Source organism: Micromys minutus (assembly GCF_963924665.1).
Source record: "Micromys minutus genome assembly, chromosome: X".
NCBI classification, from domain to species: Eukaryota; Metazoa; Chordata; class Mammalia; order Rodentia; family Muridae; genus Micromys; species Micromys minutus.
In genome coordinates this window covers 30,853,832-30,876,513 of record NC_137970.1, presented here as the reverse complement: position 1 = coordinate 30,876,513, position 22,682 = coordinate 30,853,832, and the positions used below count along the sequence as shown (strand labels likewise).

General features: G+C 39.8%; 1 pseudogene across 1 annotated transcript in view; it reads right to left on the bottom strand.

Annotated features, from left to right (window-relative positions):
* Positions 1-20,954, bottom strand: part of LOC308414849 (ubiquitin carboxyl-terminal hydrolase BAP1-like) — a 48,536-nt pseudogene extending 27,582 nt beyond the window's left edge. Inside the window, exons 1-3 of the transcript in view lie at positions 20,786-20,954; positions 17,506-17,600; positions 14,652-14,798 (exon numbers count right to left, since the gene is read on the bottom strand). The product of the transcript in view is annotated as a ubiquitin carboxyl-terminal hydrolase BAP1-like (transcript). The remainder of the gene's footprint in view (positions 1-14,651; positions 14,799-17,505; positions 17,601-20,785) is intronic.
* Between the last annotated feature and the right edge of the window lie 1,728 nt (positions 20,955-22,682).

Here is a 22,682-nt window from a genome sequence, read left to right as displayed (position 1 = left end):
TAAGTAATTCTTCACAGTCCTTGTGTTTACAGGGTAGCAGTTCAAAGGAGTGGGGAGAAGCATAAGACAGCAAGATAGATAGAACTCACAGCCCACTATAAGAAAACAAGCATTTGATCCTAAGACAATTTTTCTTTTAACTTGTCATCTAGTGTTTCTAAAAATACTTGGTAGAAATTTGTTTTATATTTGTGCAATTAAATATTTTAATAAAAAAAGACCTAAATAAAAGAAAAGGAAAGTATATGTATGTTTCTCTTAATGCTCACATGTTCTTTCTTTGTTTGTTTGTTTTTTAAAAAGCCTAGCTGGTAGCTCAGTTGGCCTTTTCTGTATAAGAGGAGTGAAAATACCTACTCCAGAAAAGGATTTCAGTACAAATGTACAAACAGTGCCTGACTCTGGCAGATAATAAGTGATTAATAAATGATAGCTATAACAATAATTCTCCTACTCCTCTCTTCCTCCCCCTCTCTCCCTCTCCCTCTCTCCCTCCCTCCCCTCCCTCTCAATGTAGATATTAAACTTCACTCAAAAGAATTAAATATTGAAGGTTTGGGTCTTCACTTGGTGACACTATTTAGAGAGTGCTAGCCTCATCAAGGGATTGTCTCATTAATGAGTTTATACCTGAATGGACTACTAGGAAGATGAGGTTAGTTGAAGGAAAGAGGTCACTAATGGCATGTGTTTGAAGGGTATAACTTAGCTAGCCACAAAACTTTTCATTTGTCTCTTTGCTTTTCAATTTCCATGAGGCAAGCAGCTCTGTCATAGTTCACCTTCCCATCCATAATGTTTTACCCTGGAGAGATGGCTCAACAGTTAAGGGAGCTTGCTGCTCTCCAGAGTCCCAGTCTAGTGTCCAGAACCCATGTTGGGCAGATCACATCTAACTGTAACTCCAGCTGCCAGGATCAGGCACCTTCTTTTAATCACTACAGGTACTTTCACTCATGCGTGTATGTGTTCACACAAAACACATACACACATACACAAACTTTAAAATAACATAAAACTCTTTTTTTACAAGATTAACTTCAGTGTACCCAGCTAACCATGGACTAAATCTTCTGAAACCATGAGCCAAAATAAATCCTTCTTTCCTTAAGCTGTCTTGAGGATTTTGCTATGGTGACGAAACAGGGTTAATGGAAATAGTCTGTGCTCCATTTTCCTCCATGTTGGTTTGATTTGAAGACTGATGAGCCCTCTTCTTCTTGTGACAATTTGGCTAAAAAAATAGACATGAGCTTCTCCTCTCTCCTTAGAAACTTTTGCAGAATTTCAGCCTTGACAAAGTGTCAAGGACTGTGAAAGATTTCAGATTTTACATGTGCCATGGTTTCACTGGTGCTGGTGGAAGGTCACAGATGAAGAACAGCTTCCTCATAGCAATATCAGAAACTAGAATCTAGCTGCTACATCAGTGGTTCCCAAATTTCCTAACATTGTAAATCTTTAATACAGCTCCACATGTTGTAGTGACCCCAACCATAAAATTATTTCATTGCTACTTCATAATTGTAGTTTTGCTACTGTTATGAATTGTAATGTAAATACCTAATAAGCAGGATATCTGATTTGCAACCCCTATAAAAGGGTCATTCATCCACAAAGAGGCCTTGACCCTCAGGTTGATAACCACTATGCAGAGGTTCTTCACACTTGTGTAGCAAAAACTTTTACCCATTGAGGTACCTCTCTGGCTCTGCTTCCATACTTTTAATGCCCCCTTTGAATTTGGTTGGTAACCATCAAACATTAGATGACCATGTGACTGGAAAAACATATTCTTAATGGGTAAGAGATTATAACTGACATATATTTTCCAAACTTCATGGAAACCTTGTCTCAGCATGCTATCAAGCGTTTGTAAAAACTAATGATAAAAGACAGATTTCAAATTTAAGAATCACGATATAAAGCTAAATATGTTTCTTTATTTTATGATTTCTCAGTACCTTTAAAATGGTAGCATATATTATGAATCCCTAGATTAAATGATTCTTCAACTAATGATTGATAGTTTAGTTCACAGGTCCCTGGGAGCTCAGAAGAGCGGCAGGAACGCTTTCCATTGTAAGCAAAAGGGTGAGTCAACTTCTTTTACCCATGTTCTACCTGAGAAAAGCTGCACAGAACTATCATGGTTCAAGCAGCAGAACTGAACGTGAGTGCACACTTCTGGCCCAAGGCCAGGCCCTGCCCAGCCCCACATCTGGAAGGGCGGCCTACCCACGCACAGGTCCCTGGGCTCTCAGAAGGGTCTTTCCATCCTAAGCAGAAGGATCCACAGGAGAGACAGGCTCCACGCAGAGACAACAAGATCAACTATAATCACAAATAACAAGATGGCAAGAGGGAAGCGAAAGAACCTAAGCAATGGAAACCAAGACAACCTGGCAACATCAGAACACAGAATAGATTGCCAAACACACCAGAAAAAAACAAGATTCAGACTTGAAATCATACTTCATGATGATGATGGAGATCTTGGAGAAGCGCATAAAAAACTCCCTTAAACAATTACAGGAGGACCAGGAAAAATCACTCAAAGATCTAGAGGAAAACACAACCAAACAGATAAAGGAACTGAAAATGGAAATATTAACAATAAAGAAACCACAAAAAGAGACAACCCTGGAGATGGAAAACCAAAAAAAAAAAAAAAAAAAAAAAAAAAATCGGGAGTTACAGATGCAAGCATTGCCAACAGACTACAAGAGATGAAAGACAGGATCTCAGGGGCCAAAGACAACATAGAAAACAGAAAAAACAGGCAGAGAAGATGCAAAAACCAAAAAGTCTCCTAACCAAAAATGTCCAGGAAATCCAGGACACAACGAGAAGACCGAACTTAAGGATAATAGGTATAGAAGAGGGCGAAGAATATCAACTAAAAGGCACAGTAAATATCTTCAACAAAATCACAGAAGAATCTTGCCCTTAAGAACGAGATGATCATGAACGTACAGGAAGCCAACAGAACTCCAAATATATTGGACCAGAAAAAAAAAAACTCCTCGAGACACATAATAGTCAAAACACCAAACATTCGAAACAAATAAAGAATCCTAAAAGCTGTAAGGGAAAAAGGACAAGTAACATATAGAGACAGCCCGATCAGAATTACACAACACTTCTCAACAGAGACTGAAAGCTAGAAGATTCTGGACAGATATCATACAGACCCTAACAGAACACAAATGCCAGCCCAGGTTACTATCTATATCCAGCAAAACTCTCAATCACCATAGATGGAGAAACCAAGATATTCATGGACAAAACCAAATTTACACAATATCTGTCCACAAATCCAGCCCTACAAAGGATGATAAATGGAAAAATCCAACACAAGGAAGGAAGGAAACTACACCCAAGGAAAAGCAAAAAAAAAAAAAAAAAAAAAAAACACGCAAAAGAAAGAAAGAAAAGCACACAAACATAAGTCTACCTCTAACAACAAAAATAACAGGAAACAAAAATCACTATTCCATAATTTCTCTTAACACCAGTGGACTCAATTCCCCAATAAAAAGACATAGACTATCAGACTGGATACGTAAACAGGATCCAGCATTTTGCTGCCTATGGGAAACTCATCTCAGAGACAAAGACAGACACTACCTCAGAATAAAAGGCTGGGGAAAAAACTCTCCAAGCACATGGGCCCAGGAAACAAACTGGAGTAGCTATTCTAATATCAAATAAAATATATTTTCAAGCAAAAGTTATCAAAAAAGATAAGGAAGGACACTTTTTACTCATCACAGGAAAATTCTATTAAGATGAACTCTTAATCTTGAACATCTATGCTCAAAATACAAGGGCACCCACATTTATAAGAAAAATCCTACTAAAGTTCAAAGGACATAGTACACCACACACAATAATAGTGGGAGACTTCAACACCCCACTCTCATCAATGAACAGATCATGGAGACAGAAACAGAACAAAGACACAGCAAAACTAGATGAACTAATGAACCAAAAGGAATTAACAGACATCTACAGGACATTTCATCCAAAAACAAAAGAATATACTTTCTTCTCAGCACCCCATGGTACCTCCTCCAAAACTGACCATATAGTTGGTCACAAAACTGGCCTCAACAGATACAAGAAGACCAAAATACTTTCATGCATACTTTCAGATCACCATGGACTAAGGCAGGTCTTTAACAACAAAAAACAACAACAAGAAGAAGCTTACATACACATGGAAGTTGAACAATGCTCTGCTCAACAATAGCTTGGTCAAGGAAGAAATTAAGAAAAGAATCAAGAAATTTTTTAGAATTTAATGAAAATGACGCCACTACATACCCAAACATATGGGATTCAATGAAAGCAGTACTGAGAGGAAAACTCATAGCTCTGAGTGCCTCCAAAAAGAAAGTGGAGAGAGCATACACTAGCAACTTGACAGCACGGCTGAAAGCTCTAGAACAAAAGGAAGCAGATACACCAAAGAGGAGTAGACAACAGGAAATAAACTCAGAGCAGAAATCAACCAAATAGAGACAAAATGAACCATTCAAAGATTCAACAAAACTAAGAGCTGTTTCTTTGAGTAAATCAACAATATCGATAAGCCCTCAACCAGACTAACTAGAGGGCAAAGAGAGAGTATCCAAATTAACAAAATCAGAAATGAAAGGGGAGACATAACAACAGAAACTGAAGAAATTCAAGAAATCATAAGGTCCTATTACAAAAGCTTATACTCAACAATACTGGAAAATCTGGAGGAAATGAATAAATTTCTAGACAGACACCAGGTACTAAAGTTAAATGAGGATCAGATAAACCATCAAAACAGTCCCATAACACCTAAAGAAATAGAAGAATTCATCAAAAGCCTCCCAACCAAAAAAAGCCCAGAACCAAATGGGTTTAGTGGAGAATTCTATCAGACATTTATAGAAGACCTAATACCTATATTCTCCAAACTATTCCACAAAATCGAAACAGAAGGAACACTACCCAACTCGTTCTTCAAAGCCACAATTACTCTCATACCTAAACCACACAAACACACTACAAAGAAAGAGAACTTCAAATCAATTCCTCTCATGAACATTGATGTAAAAATACTCAATAAAATTCCTGCAAACCGAATCCAAGAAAACAACAAAAGAATCATCCACCATGACCAAGGAGGCTTTATCCCAGGGATGCAAGGATGGTTCAACATATGAAAATCCATCAATGTAATCCACCATATTAACAAACTCAAAGAATAAAACCACATGGTCATCTCACTAGATGCTGAGAAAGCATTTGACAAAATTCAACACCCCTTCATGTTAAAAGTCTTGGAAAGAACAGGAATCCAAGGTCCATAACTAAACATAATAAAAGCTATATACAGCAAACCAATAGCAACATCAAACTTAATGGTGGGAAACTTGAAGCAATCCCACTAAAATCAGGGAATTGACAAGGCTGCCCACTCTCCCCATACCTATTCAATATAGTACTGGAAGTCCTAGCCAGAGCAATTAGACAACAAAAAGAATCATAGGGATTCACACTGAAAAGGAAGAAGTCAAAATATCACTATTTGCAAATGATATGATAGTATACTTAAGTGACCCTAAAAATTCCACCAGAGAACTTTTACAACTAATAAACAATTTCAGCAAAGTGGCTGGCTATAAAATTAACTCAAAGAAATCAGTAGCCTTCCTCTACTTAAAGGATAAACAGGCTGAGAAAGAAATTAGAGAATTGACACCCTTCACAATAGTCACAAAGAGTATAAAATACCTGGGGGTGTCCCTAACCAAGCAAGTGAAGGATCTGTATGACAAGAACTTCAAGACTCTTAAGAAGGAAATTTAAGAAGATCTAAGAAGATGGAAAGATCTCCTATGCTCATGGATTGGAAGGATTAACACTGTAAAAATGGCCATCTTACTTACCTAAAGCGATTTACAGATTCAATGCAATCCCCATCAAAATTCCAACTCAGTGCTTCATAGAGTTGGAAAAAGCAATTTGTAAATTCATTTGGAATAACAGAAAACTTAGAATAGCAAAATATATTTTCAAGAATAAAAACAATTCTGGGGGAATCATTTTCCCTGATAGACAAATGAGACCTCATGAAATTGCACAGCTTCTGTAAGGCTAAGGACACTGACAAAAAGACAAAAACAGCAATCAACATATTGGGAAAAGATTTTATCTGAAGAGAGCAGTGTCTGGCATCAATGTGAGAAGAGGCTTTTGTTCCAGAGAGAGCAGGTTGTCCCAATGCGGGGGGGGGGGGGGGATACAAGGCAATGGGGTGGAGAAGGGGACCAGAAGGGAGTGAGTGCACCTTTGTGAATGCAACTGGAGGGGAAGGGGGATGGGAGCAGGCTGGGGTAAAGGAATAACATCTCAAATGTAAATGCAGAGTATCTAATAAAAAATATAAAAAAGAAAGTGTATTTAAAAATCATTATGTTTAATCTTTACACACCAAGAAAACTTTGACTATCTCTATGTTAGGTTTTTGTTTTACATGTACTTTATACTCATTGTAACTAGTAAGATTTCAATGCATACTATCAGACCTTTAAAAAATCAAGTACTGACAAAAATATATTCATATAGTTTCATGCCAAAATTCTTTTAAAAATCTGTACATGTATATTTTTTTAAATAAAGTTGTAAGAAAAAAAAAGAAAGTTTAGTTCAGCTTCAAGTCTGTCCACTGTACCAAAGCACTTAGGATTTCAAGGTATCTAACCTCGTCAAAATTAGCTGTGATTATGTTAGACTGAGAGAGACAACACAAAATCAAAGCTTTCTAAATCCTTGCACGTTCCTCAGGCTAAAGTACACATATTTTGTGAAGTGTGCAGCACAAAGCACGCATTTATGTCAAGCTGGGATTATTATTATCATACTTGAGACTCATTGAGGCGCTTTTAGCAGTTTTGAAATACAGTTTCAGATTCCCAACTGTAATCGAATGAATGCCTGAGAGATCATACCCTCCTTGCTAAAACCAGTACAATTATGGAAGTAAAAACAAGTAAATATCTCTGACATAGCCCTTGGGCTGTCTTGAAATACTCAGGCATTAAGTTAATGCAGTGTGTTGACCTGAAGAAACGTGGATTCTGCCCTCCTATTCTAGTCAGAGACAAAAGTTGGTAGCATAAAATTGAGAGGTAAATGAGCCATAAAAAGGAGAGATGTCCATTTTTTTTTTTTGTAATGGCATTGCACTAGAGAATAAATCCCCCACTGGAAAAGTAATTCTTTATAGAAAATGACCAAATCACAGACTCTCTGGGGGCAGGGGGAGCTTTAAAGTCTATCGGGTATTATGTAGACAACTTTAGATCATTTCCTTTTTGAGAATCAGGGGTTTGTCAATGTGAAAAAGATGCCGAAGGTGGATAACATCTTATTATACTTACTATTTCACATTCCTTGTCAGTCCGAGATTACTCCAACAAACACATGCATTCTTCCTAGGGTGGGATTGGGAGATAGCAAAAGAAGAGGCACAGAGAACAGAGGATCCATCTTAGTGATAGCAGCTGTGGCAGCCAGACTGGGATATTATGAATGAGGTGACAGTATCCACTGTCCAATTCGAATAACATGGTGACACAAGATGTCACAATGGACAATAGTTTATAGCAAAATTTTGGCTGAGGCAAGTTCCAGCTTTCCTGGAGACAGTGTGGGCAACCAAAAGCTCTCATTAAGGCTGTTCAGTGCACAGTCTTTATTCCAGAGGGGGGGAAGCTTGTGCGATGGCCTTCTGCATGGTCTCCCAGACATTCAAGGTCACACTGATATCTGTGTGCCAACTTTTGCTCCTGACACCCAAACACTGATCAAATTTCAGCAATAGTGCTGCCCTTTTAGCTTGCTTGGAAAGATGAACAAATTCTAAAACTACACTGAGCTTTAATACCCTAAACACTGGAAGGAACCCTAAAACAGTCTCTGAGGACAGGCTATGAGAGGACTTTGAATGTCAAACTGAAGGGTAATATAACTGTGGCCGCTCTTTTATTAGCTAATGCAGTATAGAATTAACAAAAGGAAGGGGGAAGCCCTCTCTAGTTACACTGCAGATCTGTGGACAAATGTCATGCATACTACAAGCATCCCTGTGTCCTATCTTATGACCTTTCACGTCCTTGGGTTTTTTTTTTTATGTTTTAGTTTAGTTTTTGCTTCAGGACTACTTCCAGGGCCTCTAAGATCTTCCCTTATGTCAAACAGTCTACAAGCACACACACACACACACACACACACACAGAGAGAGAGAGAGAGAGAGAGAGAGAGAGAGAGAGAGACAGACAGACAGACAGACAGACAGACAGACAGACAGACAGACAGACAGACCTGGGAGAGTGGGTGGCACAAGGGCATAGTTATCTTAGAGAAAAGTCTCAGCAATAATGAGAGTGGATAAATACCCCTATGTCCCACAAACAGGGGAAACACTTCTGAGGTGTAGTCTGTGTACTTGAAGCTTCAAGACCCAAGTGATTTTATTCCATAAGACACATTTAATTGCTTCTCTGTGGCTCCCCCACCCTGCTTCCTGGGATTGTCTTCCAATTACACTATCAGTTCCTCATTTTGGGGTTGTTTTGAAGAACCCTCAAACTGCAGCACCTCTCTTCTCGGGTTCAGTTTCATACATTTGGGTCATTTTCATATTAGGTTTTCATGTCCCAGAGACACAAAGTCACCTTGCTCCCTATCACAGTACGGGCACAAGTGTCCTTTGCTTGGCCAACCAAATGCATCCACAGGAGACTTTGACTATGAAGAGATCAAAGTGAGAAAGCAGTACCAAGAATTATTGCTCTGCTAAGGCTGGCAGGTATTGAACGGTGCTACTGTGGCAGGCCATGAAGCGTAGCTGCAATGCAATATGAGGCCATAGTAAGCTAGACAGGAGGAGAGAAGATGGATAAGCCTCCACTATGGGAGTCCGGTGATGTCACTTGGATATTTTCCTAACCACATAACCTCCAAACCAGCTTCTCTCGCCTATGAATGTTTTCTGAGCCACCAAACATTCTTTTAAATTTTTATTTATGCATTAATTATATGTTGATGTATATCTTGACTACATGGGTGTCTGTATACTATGTGTATGCCTGGTTCCCTTGGATATCCTAGAACTAGGCTCACAGGTGATTGTGAACCACCATGTGAGTACTTGGAATTGAACCTGGGATCTCTGGAAGAGCAGACAGTGCTCTAAATCACCTAGCCATGTCTACAACCCTTGTCATCAAACATTCTATAATAAATTACCAGTAGCCTAACTTCCCCTTATGACAACCTATTTGCTCTCCAAACTTCTTCCTGGAGAGGAGGCCTTCTTATAGTTGAACATTAACATATATCTAAGTTGAACAATGGAGGGCAGAGGAAACAATGCACTATTCCTAAGTCTGGCTCATAACCACTTCCCGGGCATGATCCCTTCACCTCTTTCACATCTGCCAGCTGAATGCATATTCAAAACCTGTAGAGGAAAGCAATCTGCATCTTGAACTACTATATTGCATGGGAAATTAGCTTTTTAACATATAAATTTGGGGAGCACATTCAGAATATAGTGAAGCCCAGAAGTGGATGTCCTTTATTGACAGGTGGCTTCCCACATGGCCGCAACAGAGCTTGTACAGTGTGTTTGCTGTCTTTCATTCTTTTGTCATGTGAAGACTTAGTGTCTTTTTTTCCCTCCTGCTTTCTGCCACAGGAGGATATAGTAAGCAGGTCCTCACCTGATGCTTCCTCATTGATCTTGGGCTTGCCAATTTTTCAGAACTGTGAAAAAATAAAATTTTGGTTTTTTTAAATAAACTAACTACTTTGAAAAAAATTACCAACCTCAGGTTTTCTGTTTTAACATCACAAACAGACTTAGATGTGCTTCACGGGTGTAATGTATGATTTTCTGTGGTGCTAAACCTATAGAAACATTGGGGTTCATATATGACTGTGGCTAGCCTACTCTGAGTAGCACAGGTTAGTTCTACTATTTACAATAGAAATGAAACATGTTATGGCAAATTCAGGACACTGGATATAATGCAGGCATCTGGAGAATAAAAAGCAAAGGAGACTAATGCGCTAGACCAGACTGGTAGGGAAGCAGAGGTCAGATGAAGGACAAAACCTCATAGAGTTTTAATAACTGCAAATTCCAGCATCAAACCTGCAGAGAGTGCAGCCAGTACATAAGCGTCTCACTGTAACCACAGGAACTGTTTTCTCCTAAGCTTCAGATGATATTGCTCAGACAAATAAACGAAAGAGAGAGTCTCAAAACTTTGATGCGTGTCCTGAGAGAATCCTCAGAAATTTGAAAAGCAAGGGAAGGGGGTGGGAGCAAATAACAATGATCTTTGGGGAAATTTGAGTTCTTTAACATGAAGAAAAGGTGGCCTTGGAGGAAGCTTCTCTACTGGTGTGAGTCAATGACTAAGCTAACAGATATGAAGGGATATCATAGGGCAGGTCCTTCTCATATAGAGGAGCCAGACATGGAGGCTCTAAGTGGACTTGCTTCAACCAGGCATTCTTATAGGTCTCCAGCCCTGAGAGTAGAGAAGGAAAGGGCTTAAAGGAAGCTAGAATTGGCTAATGGAAACCTGTAGAAATTGACAGTCTCATTTCTCTCTATGCTCCAGGAGGCATATAGGCAATGCTAAAGAACAGAAAAGGGCTGACTTTCAGCCAAGTGAAATCGTGTTTGTTTGGAAGCTCTGATCTGTCATAAGCTCAGCATAGATGCTCAGAGTTCTGGCTTTTGATTACAATGGGTGGTGGCATCATCACTTGGCAAACTTGTCTGTTCAAAACAAGCCAAGTGTCAATGTGATTTAACAATCCGGAGGAAACTAGTAAATTGTGGGAAAACAACAGGCAAATAGAGAGGTAAGTAAAAAGCACATTTGCCTAAGGCAAGGGAAGGGTCTGCCAAAGTGGAAGAAAATTCTATTTAAGGAGATTATTTAGAAAAATACAAGCTCGACCCTTCCTATTCCAAGAATTAGGGGCTTCCCGGATGCACATACTATATTTTATCTTATTTGACTCTAATAAAACTGTTACTGCCTTCTTTCTGTTATCGTGGACAACACCCTCCCTTATTAGTTCATTCACTGGCTTTCTTAATAGTACTATTGCATCACATTTGGAAAACCCCAGTGTATGGGCTGAACCAGCGAGTCAAGCAAGCCTTTATGTTTTGTAAAACTCTCACAAAAGGTCGTCCATTAAACAGCATTCACTGAAAATTATACCATTCTTAAAATCCCCTTGGGGCGAAGGACATTAGAAGTCCTGATGAAAGTGGCAGTCATCCCCAAGATGTCAGGGCAACCCTCTCATTTTCCCTACATGACAGTTCAATCTCACACCAGGAGCAGTTACATTTCATTTGGCAAGAGCAACTTCAAAGCTTATTTCTAGGGAAATGTGGCTGATTAGCTCAACCTGTATATCTCCTTGTGGGAACCCAAAGCCTGACCTTAAGAGCTCATGCCTGGTTGATGCCTTGGTTAAGAAACGAAACTGGTCCGGTGGAGAGAAATCTCAGTCAGGGAAGTGTTAACTGCACAAGCATGAGGACCTAAATCTAGATTTCCCACTGTGCACCATAAAAATAGTAGTAACAATACATATTTTTTAAAATGCTAATACAAGACTATAGTAACAGCACAGAGGAGATACAAACAAGGGGATCCTTGGGGCTTGTTAGTCAGCAAGCCTCACCAGATGGGTGTACTTCAGATTGTATAGAAACTGTTTTAGAAAATAAGGTGGAAAGCAATAGAAGAGAACAGATGTCGACATCTGGCCTTGACATGCATACATGCTCACATACATGCTTTCATACATACCAAAAAGAAAGAAGCATAATTGGGTGATCAATTTGGATAATTTGCATGAAAATTATTTATAGATGAACTGCACCCACTTCTTTTAAGGTTAAAGTCCTGTTTTATTGCTGTTTCTTTGTTTTTAGAATCTGAAAAGCTTGCCTCCCATTTCCTCTCAGCACTGTTCTCCTGGGTGACTAGTGTTACTTACCAAACAGTATCATTCCCAATGGCTTTGCTATCTATGTGACAGTATTAATAATTAGAACCTTACTGCCAGAAGCAGTTTCTGAATTCTGTCTACATGATCTTTACCCTAGCCAGATGTTTGCAACTCAGTATTCAAATTCAGTTGCTCACCTGGCACTGTTGTTCACATTCATAGATGCCATCTGAAGCCCCTTAGCTGAACACATAAAAAATTACTTAGAATTAAAAATACATCCTAGTTCATCCCTCATCATCTCATTCCTTCTCACAATATTTCAGTGTCCCAAAGGTTCTTGGAGCTTCTCTTTATTTTATTTACTTCTTTCTACATACTGTAAGCAGGTGAGACAAATGTCCTTTCCTTTTTAATGTGTAAAAACACATAGGGAGAGGTCCAGTAACTTGGCCAGAGACATACAGATAGCTCACACAGAAGGGACTCCTACTCAAAATTATGGCTACCTAACCCAGTACTCTAACAATTACCTCCCTGTTTGCTTTTATGTTGTCTTCTATACAGAAACTATATTCTGTGGTTCATAATCATTTGTCTGAATTTACTGGGTCCTTCAGAATTGAAATTGATATTGGTTCTTTCTCTATCATCTCTGATCACCGCACAGGTACACATGCAAAGGATGTGTACCCAAGCCTAGTGTCTATCCTGTTGGAGTTTTCTATTCCTCTAGTAGCCCTTTTTTTCTTCATTACTTCATTTATTTATTCACTTTACATTCTGATCGAAGCTCCCTCCCTCCTTTCCTTCCAGTTCCACTCCCACAAATCAATCCCCCTATTACCCCTCCCCTTATTCTCAGAAGAAGGGACGTTCCCCATGTGTACCAACCCACCTCGGGACATCAAGCTGCAGGAGGACTAAGCACAAACTCTCCCACGAAGGCCCCACATGACAGTCCAGGTAAGGGAAGGGGATTCAGTCAGGCAACAGAGTCAGAGACAGCCACTCTCCAGTTGTTAGGAGACCCACATGAAGGCTATGCTGCACATCTGCTACAAATGGTAGGGGCCTAGGTCCAGCTCCTGCATGCTCTTTTGTTGGTAGTTCAGTCCCTGTGAGTCCCCATGTGTCAGGTTGCCCTCTCTCTCCATATCTATCCAACATAATACTTGAAGTTCTAGTTAAAGCAATAAGACAACTAAAGGAGATCTTGGGGATACAAATTGGAAATGAAGAAGTCAGGGGTAACACTATTTGCAGATAACATGATAGTAGTATACATAAATGACTCAAAAAATTTGCCAGAGAAAAACACCTTCAGCAAAGTGGCTGGATACAAAATTAGCTCAATCAATCAGTAACCCTCCTTTGTACAAGCAATAAACAGATTGAGAACAAAATCAAGGAAACAACACCCATCACAGTAGTCACACATAATATAAAATAACTTGGTGTAACTCTAACCAATCAAGAGAAAATATAAGTGCCATACTTGTATGACAAGAACTTCAAATCCATGAAGGAGGAAATCGAAGAAGATATCAGAAGATGGAAAGATCTCCTTGCTCATGGATTGGCAGGATTAATATAGTAAAAATGGCCATCTTTCTGAAAGCAACCTACAGATTCAATACAATCTTCATCAAAATTCCATCACAATTATTTACAGATCTTGAAAGAATAATTCTTAACTTCACATGGAAGAACAAAAAACAAAAACAAAACAAAAAACAAAACAGGATAGCCAAAAACCAATACTGTACAATAAAAGAACTTTTGGAGGTATCACCATCCCTGATTTCAAGCTGTACTACAGAGCAATAATTATAAAAAAATTGCATGGCATATGCATAAAAACAGATATGTTGGTCAGTGGAATGGAATGAAGGACCCAGAAATAAACACACACACACACACACACACACACATACACACACACACACACACACACACACACACACACGAACCCAAGAACATTTGATTTTTGACAAAGAAGCCAAAACCATACAATGCAAAAAGAAAAAGAAAAGAGGAAATAAAGGAAGGAAGGGAGAGAGAGAGAGAGCAAATGGTGCTGGTTTCCTGAATGTCTGCATGTAGAAGAATGCAAATAGTTCCATATTTATCACCCTGCACAAAACTCAAGTCCAAGTGGATCAAAAGACCTCAACATAAAACTGGACACAGATCACTTGTTTTCAACTATAAGCACTGATGTATGTCTGCCCCAGGCTTTCTCTGACAGCTGGAGCCCTCTTAGTTTTGGAGTATGTGCTTAGTTCTAGACCCAGAAACAGTCATCAGTCAGGAAAGGTACAAGTTGAGGGACAACACCTCAGTCCCTGGACTTTTTGGGAGAATATAAAGCATATTCTATATGGTTTATATGGTCTTCTGTTGTTCTGCAGATTATCTGAGCCTCAGTTGGTCACGGCAATATCTTATTCTTGACTTCCTCTTCTAAAGGCTTCCTTTCCTTCTCATTCTTTCCTCCTACTTCCATAAGATGCTTCCTGTCATTTTTCTTAATTTTGTAATTGTATTTATGTACAGAAAACTTATTGTACATTTAACCCAGTTTAGTGGTGAGTTCTTTAGCCTTTCTTTGCCTTTTCCAGATTGGCAATGTGAGCCATAGACTTAGGACTCAGAACGTTGCCTCCCCAGTGGTGGCGGATCTCATCATATCTGTCACTGTAATTGGTCCTAATAGCTTCCAGCAGTTTAGCCAGAGCTCCCTTGTCTTCTGAGTTAACCTGTGTGAAGGCAACAGAAAACAATGTTTTTCTGTTGACCAAGTGCCCCAGCCTGGCCTCTCCCTTGATAATGCAGTAGGGCACTTCCATCTTTCGACGCAGGGCAGGCAGGAAAACCACCATCTCAATGGGGTCTACATCATGGGCAATCACCACCAGCTGAGCCTTCTTGTTCTCCACCAAAGTGGTGACTATATTGACTCCTGCTCGGAGGACAGGTGGTCTTTTAGTTGGGATGTCCCCTTTGCAGCAGCTTTCTTCTCAGCACAAGCCAATAGCCTTTGCTTCTTTTCTCGCTTTGTCTCTGGCCTGAACTTGTGGGCAAGCTTAAGCATCTGGGTAGCTGTTTGCCTGTCCAGGGCCTGGGTGAATTAGTTAATGGCAGGAGGTACTTGAGCCGCTTATAGAGGATGGCTCTTTGCCGCTGCAGCCTGATGTAGCGTGGCCAGTGGCCATTTGATGAAGCGTGTTAGATCTCTTTTGGGCTGGATATCTGCCCTATGCCGAAGTTCCTGGGCTTTTTCTCAAACAAAGGACTGAGCACCTTTTTGGCCTCCAGCTTTTGATGACGGCAGGGGCCAGGGCCACCTCCTTCCCCTTGGCCGTCTTTCCTTTGGGCATCTTGCTCGGCTGGAGGAGAGGCTTCCTGACATTTTTATAGCAACAGCCACGTCAAAGAAGTGTCTTTTCCCGTTACGCCATTTGTAGATGTGGCCCATTTTTATTAGCGTGATTAGGATAATACTGCAAGTGCTCCTGCATCTGAAGAACGTCCCTAAAACAAACCTCTTACTATTTTCATTAATTTATCCTTTGACAATTTCATGTGAGTATCTAATGCATTCTGGTCATACCACCTCATCTCCTCTTACTGCTGTTCCCCCTACCCCCCAAAGTCCCCCTCACACTAGCATATCCTTTAGTTTTATCCTGTTTTCATTTTGAGACTCACTGACTCTAACCAGGGCCAACTACATAGGTGTTTTCATGGAGCTCTCTCTACTGGAGCTGAGGCTATGCAGTGTTGACGGTAACTTCCTTGTTCTCAGCACTGTGGATTAGAAGACGGTATTTCACAGCTCTCCTTGCCATCATCTAATTCAAGTAGCCTATCAGTTATGATCTAACAATCATCAGTTCTCAACCTGTGGGTCAAGACCCTGTGGAGGGTCACATGACCCTTTCCCAGGAGTTGCCTAATGCCATTTAAAAACACAGATATTTACATTATGGCTCATAACAGCAGTAAAGATCGAGTGACTGAAGTAGCAACAAACCCAATTTTGTGGTTGGGAGTGATCAGCATGAGGAGTGTATGAAAGCATCACAGCATCAGGAAGGTTGAGAACCACTGGCACTCTAGACACATCTGGAAAGATAAAATTCTCTGCAGTCCCTAACCTAAGGCCCATTAGAGGAGAGCACGTGGAGCTCTAATTACATGGATCACCTCTTTCTAGACCACACCTGTGAGGGAGTTTTCTTTGTTGGATTATTTGAAGTGGAAAACCCACCCTAATCTGGACCACACCTTCATGCGGCAGGTTACATAAAAAGACACAGAAGCAGGAAGCCTGGGCTCCCTACCTGCCTGCCCTCGCTGTCACCGGCAATTCTATCTATCCAGAGCTGTTTCTTTGCTGGTGTTAGGACTTACTTCTTCAAAACTCCAACATGGACTAAAACCTGAAAACTGGCCGCTCTCTAGGACATCCCTGGGACTTCAGCACCAGATTAGGACTGCTGAGAAATCTAGTCTCACTTATCTCGAGGACTGAACAACTGCTGTGTCCTTGGTCTTTTCTGCCAAGAGACAGCCATGGTTGGGTCATTCAAATCACAGCCAATAAGCTACTTTAATAGATCCCATAAATACACTCCATGCTATCAAGTCTGCTTTGTTAGAGAACCCTGACCAATACAACATAAGAGTTCAAATGTTTTTTCTTTCACTCCTTATAGGGAGTGGGAAGGACTTGGGAGGAAGAGGGGAGGGAAGAGGGAAAAGGGGGGCTAGGATTAGGTATGGGAGTAGACAGGGATGATATACAGAGGGACAGGAAATTGAACAGAGGTGTTAGCAATGAAGTATGGGGAACTGGGGATAACCACCAGTAAGTCCCAGATTCCAGAAAAGCAAGAGGCTCCCAGGACCCAACAGGGATGAGATTAGCTGAAATGCTCAACAAAGGGGAGGAAGAACCTGTAGAGACCATATCCAGAGGTTAGGCAAGGCCCCGGTTGGCAGATGGGGCCACTCATCAAATGCCTAAGTGCAGGATGTTTGTAGCCATTTCAAAGCTGTGGTTATGCTTCACTTATTGATGATGGGACCTGTAGCAACAGAGAAAATATACATGATTCTGCCAAGTAGAAAGAAATGGGGGAAAAGAAGCGGTGGGATCAAATGTAAGTCTATTGCACAGCCCATAAATACCTATTTGATTTGCACACCCACCCTGGAAATGATGTACTAAAGTGCATACCGAGGAACTAGCTGAGCTGAAATCAAACTTAGTAGCATTTACCTCCAAAGTACATACTGAAATAACTAATGAGAGATTCAGAGAGGTCTCTGGATGTTGAGAAATGGACAGACATGTCTCTATGAATAAAGAATAACTGATTTGAACAAGTAAAGCAACCAAAGTCTTGGAGCGATCAGCAATAAAGAGGAGGCCTGGGGTTATGGATTGCCATAAACTACCTTTTGCATAATGACATCTGGCAAAATACCAAAATTCATAAGACGAGACACAACATTAGTGCCTGTTCTCTTATAGTCACCATCATACCTTGAATCTTGATAGGAATTCTAGATTATTAATTCTGATCCACAACAATTTGTTGCAAAATAAACATGTACAAACCATTAGGATCACAAAAAAAGCTTGAACTGCTCATTTAAATTTTTCTTCTAAAATAAAACATAGCATGGCCGAACGCAGATGAGACATGTTTTAAAATTCAATTATAGTTTAAACAGCAATATGGGGGAAAAATGCATTCATTGCCTTGAATGAAACAAGGGCTTTTGCAAACTTAAATAATATAGAAAGTTCTCCCGTGGGTGATGCTAATTCTCCAAATACAACACATTGTTTTTGCATTGTAATATTCCATATTAAAGCTCACATTAATTCTCCAAACATGACTCAACACACAATAGCCTTGCATTTCAATATTCGGAGTAATAGTTGGTTATGTCAGAGAATAAAGGTTATTACTTGATGTAATCTCTGCATTATCTTTTTACATATAATCTTTTATTAAATGTTCCTTTCCAGTATCAGAACTGACCTTTTGCAGAAATCTCTACACCAGAGCAGAAATTGGTTTCATAAGGCAAAGGGGATATTAAAAAAAAAAAAAAAAAAAGACCTTGTCGGGAGTGACTATTGCATCTGGGTCTCAGATTTTGCTGCTTTTATATGTTGTTAATTTCCTGCAGCTATAATTGATATCTAAATGTGAACTTATTAAATCCACTGATAAGAAATGCTAATCATCTAGATCTATAAAAGCTGAGACATATCTCAATACCCTTGCACACGAATAATGAATTTAAAGATAAATAAAATAAAACTCAAGAAGAGAGAGCTTTAAGCTTACTATGATTCTATACTCTAAATTTACCTTCTACTGTCATTTTAAATGGACTTGCTAGGGGCTAGAGGTATAGTTCAGTGGTAAAGTATATGTTTAAACCTACAGCCTAGTATATGTGAGGCTGTGGGTTTAAGCTCCACTATTGCAAAGAAATAATAGTAACTGAATAGATAAGGTGCCTTGTTTAGAAAACAATCTAGAGATGGAGAAAAAACAGACTTGAATTTTTTGTGTTGATGTTATTTTCTTTCCTCCTCCATCAATATTCATGGGACTTCATTTCTGGTGCACTTCTGACTTTAAAATGCTTAAAAGTCCTATTCAATTTTTCTTGTTCTTTGGAAGTAATGAAGTTCAATGGATAGTTTTAGATAAGATAAGAAGATAGATCTACAAAATTTAGAAAAAGAACATTTACTTTTCTGAGGAAAAAATATGATAAACCAAACTTAGGTCTGTCTCATAAGAATCGGAGAGGGGGGAGGGGGAGGAGAAGGAGAAAGAACCAATGTGACTAAAGAAAAACAAAAGAAAACCCCTTCCCAAGCTGCACACGGTGACAGACAATGGTACTGGTGATGAAGTATATATACTGACAGGCTGATGACATCATCTGTGTAGATTTTCCTCAACACTGAATTATCATCTAAGTAGTGAAAGCTGCCACGGCCATTCCATCTTTATCATAAGAATGAAGTCTTGTATCTACTAACCTGTCAGTTCTTCAAATGTTTCCTGTTTCTTTGAAGCATCAGACAAAGTCAGAAAGTCAATCAAGTTGTTCTTTGACTTGCAAATAAACTCTCCTTTCTCCCAAACCCACATAAACACACCTTGCACCTTATAATGCTCTCTAATATCTGTGCCTATAAGGTACCTCTATTCTTAAAGAAGAGACATTCCACGTTCAAATTAGGAACTGCGAAGCATTTGTGAGTTAAAGGTAGTTTCAGCAACTCTGAAGGCTGCTACAAAATGTCATGACTTAAAGTGTGTTCGTGGAGCACAGATATCAGCATCCTCTGAGAGCTTGTTAAAATGTGGACTCTCTGGCTCCTTCTCAGACCTATGAGACCAGAATCTGCATTTTAACAAGATCCTGGAATGTTCAATGAATATTAAAATCCGAAATGTTCTGATTTTAGGGCTGAGAAGATGGTTCAGCAGGTAAAGTGCTCACTCTGCAAACACTTGGGATGGAAATTACATACTCCCCAAGCCCCACATAGAAGCTGAGTGGATGTGGTAACCAGCCTATGCAACACAAACACACAGAGAGAGAGACAAATACACACATGCACACACATACAAAGGTAAAAATGAAAATGACAGCAGTGGTATCTGAGAGAAAAAAAAAGCAGTCCCTCCAAGCCTACCCAGGCACAAGTACAATAGAAATTCAAAGACCTTGAAATATTCCCAACTGCAGGCATTTACTTCACTTCAAACAAGAGTCACAACATTTCACTCCACAATTTGAGATAAATTTTAAGAAAAGAGAACTTGTTGAGAGCCTACAGTCATATGTGCCTACTTGCTCTGATTCCACACTTTCAGTCTTCCTAGCACCTCAGCCTATCTTCTCATGGAAGGCAAGAATAACCTAGGCTGAAGAAAGAACACTGTGATGCTAGAGCTGCATCCTCCACCAGTGCCCACACACCCCAATCCTTACTGAAGCTCAAACCCAAGAGCAAACCCACTGAGAAAAGAAAATACTATTTCCTCAAGGCAGAGTTTCTACAGCCAGATCTTAAAGCTCTTCTCCAACATATGAGGACTAAACAGACTTGTTAAGAGAGTAAATTCTGAGTTCAAATCCCAACTTTTTCATTTCCTTTATGGTCTTAGACAATAATACAATTACTCACGTTCTAAATATGGAGACTGGCCATTTTCTGCCTTGTAGAGAAAATATATGGATTAAATAATCAGTGTGTGTGTGTGTGTGTGTGTGTGTGTATGTATGTGTGTGTGTGTGAAAGAGAGAGGGGGGAAGGGAGAGGGAGAGGTGAAGGGAGACAGAGACAGACAGAGAAACAGAGAAACAGAGAGAAGAGGAAACTTTTGGTTTGTTTGTAAAGTCAGTTATACCAAATGATGTTTTGCTGAGGCACACAGGTGAAAGGATTTTTTTTTTTTTTTTTTTTTTTTTTGCTGGAGCAGATACAGAAAGAATGTTTTGACACAGCAAACATGTGAAAGGGCCCATGATGAAGGAATATAAATATGACCCTGAGACAATAGGAGAGGAATTGAGCATTGGTTTGCTTTGCTTGGCCTCACTACTTTTTGCTAACTACGTGCATGTATTGTTTTGCCTTACATGGCTTTGTTGAGCTCAACTTGTGGTAGCGCTGCTATTGAGAGAAACTTACCAAAGAACTGCTCATGAGGTTCCTGCAGCAGCTTGCCTCTTTTGTGGTCTTTCCTCAGGCCGGTTGGCAAACCTGGTGGTTTCTTCAGGATCAAACTACAGCTGCTTGTTCCTGGCTGGTGTCTGCCTGCCAAGAGAACAGGGCCATAGCTGGTACATGGTTCATGCATGGTGTCTGCCTGCCTAGTGGACTGGTCTGCAGCTGCTCAGTCATATTTGGTGTTTGCTTCAGGAATAAATTACTGAGAAAGAAAATTGATCTCACCCCCAAAGAACTATTGCTAAATAGGTCCACTTCCCCCATATTCTAATAACTTTTTTCTTCCACTACCTCTGCTGGGTGGTGGGCTAGAGGAGAAGTTGAACCCTTATTAAAAGTAGGTTTCAAACAATTTATGCCTGTGTGTGTGTGTGTGTGTGTGTGTTGGTGTTGTAATGCATCTCTAGCAATAGGAAGAACTCAAAAGTACCCACCCACTGTTATTAAAATCTCCACTATCATTATCATCATTATCATTACCATTATCACTATAGATCTACTGGTTTAACTCTGAATTAGTATTCTCTGGCTAGAATTGTCCAACCACATGCATCTTTCACTGTTTCTCCTCAGACAATAATTCTCTATCTTATCAAGAAGCCGATTCCACCTTCTTCCTCCTTGTTTACAAGAAAAAGAAGTGTATAAAGTCCCATTTTGGGGGCCCCAGGAAGTAGATTGTGATAAGTCTGAGTGAAATTAAGTTTTAGAGTCTGATGCCAAAAAAAGACCTCTAGTGTGCCAGGATGACCACTGTGTTCATGGAGAAATGACTTAGTGTCTCTACACTGAGCCATCAAACCCTCGTTCCTTTCCAAAGACCTCTAAGCTCCCTCCATTTAATAATTCGTTCTAAAAATTTGGGTGAACTCACTTTCCAGTTTGAGGTTAGAGCTTTGGGGAAATGAAAACATTTTCCAGTCTTTGTCTAGATTCTCCCGAATTGTCATTTTTCTGTGTCAAAAGACATAAATACATTTAGAGCTCTCTCACGATCACCTCACTTATCTCCGGTTTCAAGTTCTCTAAGCTAAATGCATTCTGACCTTTCTGTACCACTTCCATTGCAACTGCCACTGCCACTGACAAGGCACTATTAGGACCAAGAAGTCAGGCTCATCCTAGTTGATAAGTAGCAAAAAAGTAAATTGAAAACAGCTTTTTTGTTTCTCACCAACAAACCTTGACTCATTGGTGGTTAAGGTTGTTCTAGTCATAGCTTTACATATTTCTATTTGTTCTTTAATAAAATTTGAAATGTAGAATAAGACATTTAGCCTAAAGCTGAGAACAGAAAAACTGCAAGCAGCTCTGGACTCTAAAGAGAGCTATGAGGGCTCTAGGGTGATGGGTTAGTGTGTAAACTGCTTGAAACCCTAGCACTGTGAAGAAAGAAGCATGAGGATCCTTGGGGATTCCTGGTCAATCAACTTAGTCAACTTGCTAAGTTCCAGCTTCAATAAGAGGTTCTGTGTCATAAAGTATGGTGGAGAATCATTAGGGAGTTATCTAACTCCAGCCTTTGGACTCCACACACAAGCATACATACACAAATATGTACACACACAAACACACACTTGCATGCACATGCATGTGCACATGAGTGAGAGACAGAAAGACAGAGACCTGAGTAAAAAGAGACATAAACAACTGATATCAGACAGCTCCCCCCCAAAAAAAACCAGGCCATACTCCTGCCATTTATCATAGCTGATGGCTGAGGAAGCATGATTCCCTATGATCTCTAAACTGAATTCTGGAAAAGGATTTAGGGATAAAATAATAATCCATTCTCATATATGGCATAGTGGGCTAAGCAGAAAACTTCATATCCCTTTCATGAAAAAGAATGCCTCTC